Source organism: Micromys minutus (assembly GCF_963924665.1).
Source record: "Micromys minutus genome assembly, chromosome: 7".
Taxonomy (NCBI): domain Eukaryota; kingdom Metazoa; phylum Chordata; class Mammalia; order Rodentia; family Muridae; genus Micromys; species Micromys minutus.
This window is the reverse complement of record NC_137976.1, coordinates 69,302,769-69,304,872: the sequence shown is the minus strand read 5'-3', so window position 1 is coordinate 69,304,872 and position 2,104 is coordinate 69,302,769.

The following is a 2,104-nucleotide window of genomic DNA, read 5'->3' as shown; positions in this document are numbered from 1 at the left end:
TCCTCCTGCCTCAGCCTCCCTAGTAGCCAGGATTAGGATTAACAGACTTGTGTTACCAGGTCTGGTCGAAATATCAAACTCTGTCGGAATGAGTCAAACATATCGCCTAGTCTTAAGGCTCCCTGGTGACACGTGGGGAGGCCCTGATGCCATTCCTAACTTCTGTCCCGAAGTTTGTACCTCCATTAACACTGCTGCTGCCTCGGAGACTGCTGGTCCTCTTGTGCTCTGGGGACTGGGAACCGGTTTCCTCAGCAACCTTAACCACACTGTGTGGATTCAGTGTGAGTGCAGAGCACCTTTGCCCCATCATGACATGAGCGCTCAGGGGATGTGCACAGAAAGCAATAAAGCAGCAGAGGTGCACTGCAGAATTACACAGAGTCGTTATGAACACGTTTTTTAATATCATGAAGCAATATTCACAAGTTAATGCTAAATGGGAAAAAAATAAACAGCTACGCGCTTCTATTTGATATAGAGAAAGGAGGTGTGTGGTTAAGAGCAACTACTATCTCTCTTCTCAGCACATCACGGGTGAGAGACAGCCAACCACTAGCTTAAATACCACTGTTTGTTACATTGCTTTCTTGTCTCCCCCACACCTCCCCCCTCCTGTCCCCAGTGCAGAATCTTGTTTTAATAGAATTCAGATCTCTTCCCAGGCAGGCGGGTGTAGTGCTGGGTGGTGCTCCTGGGCGGTGCTCCTGAGTGGCTGCCTGGAGGACCATTACTTCAGGGCCGCCTTACAGACGTTGTGAGCTGCTTTCCAAGACTCCCCCCCATTCCTCACATGGACAAAGCAGCTCCCAGGCTTGGAGGAGGAGTTGAAAGAAGGGCTGAAAGGCTCTTCTGGCTGGGACCGGGAGCCCCAGTGACCTGGAGCTGATGGGAGGGTTGTCTTGTTATGGGCTAAAGCAGTGACAAAGAGGAGAGAGCATACTACTTACACGTAGAGCTGTTGGGCTGGCGAGGGATGAGCCAGGTCACATGGCAGAGGGTTCAGGAGCAGGCTCTTACAAAACAAGGGGAGGTGTGCACACCTTTCCACCTTTGACTAAAGAGGCACTTCCGTAAAGTATCTCTTCATTTGGGGGCTTGTTCTAACCCCAGTAGGGGGCAAGCTACACTTAGTGGAACGGGTTTCAACTCAAGTACCTGAATTGGGTTATGTGAAAGGGAGTAGGTGAGCCATTTGCCAAAGAATGTTCAAAGTCAAAATTTCAAGTTCGAATATTCTCCTAAGTAAAGTTGTGGCTTACGTGCCTGAGCTTACAAAGCACTCCTGTCTTCCCAATATTCAGTAATGTCCAGATTTAGTATTTTCAAAGAAAAGCTGAGCTCTCCCAAAGAGTTTCTATGTCACATCCTTAAATTTAGTTGGCACACAGTTAATAGAAAATCATCTCTGCTAAATAACTAGCTAGATGTCTCTGAGAGCTATGGCCCCTCTCCAAGAGAGCCAGGAATTCCCACTCAGGTCTGTACAAGTGTACATAGCTAGAAGCAAATTCAAAATGAGCCCTGCTGCCACTGGCTCTACCCTGTCACCCTCCCTCAGCTCCCATAACCAGATCAGCCCCTACAAAGTTGATGCCCTGAAAATTTCTGCCAAAAGTTTTCTCTTCCTCTTTTTTTGTAACAAGTATTTTCCCCCCATCTGAAGCAATGCTAAACCACAATTCTACCCAAACGAGTTGATGACTTCACAGCATTTCAAGTACACAGTGGTGTGTTTCTGAGGGCTTCTTGGCTCGGGGTCCTTACATTACATTCCTGAAACCTGTGACTGTCCCGCACACACTCCCTGGAGGTCGTGTCTGGGACTTTCAAAACCTACAGGCACACTACCCTCTTGTTGAGTGTAGAGCAGGGCTCTGCCCATACTGCCCTTGCAGCACCTCGACCTGAAATGCTGAACTCTATCCCAGGACCGTGTCAAATGAATGCCTCACAGGCCAGAACCCCACAGCCTTGCACTTGTGCCTTGGCTGGGACCAGAGCGCTACGGACGCCCGACAGCCACACAGAAGACACAGAACAGCGCCTGCCTGTGCTGGTCCCTGCAGGGTCTGGTGGGGAGGTCTGCGGGAAGGAGGTGAGG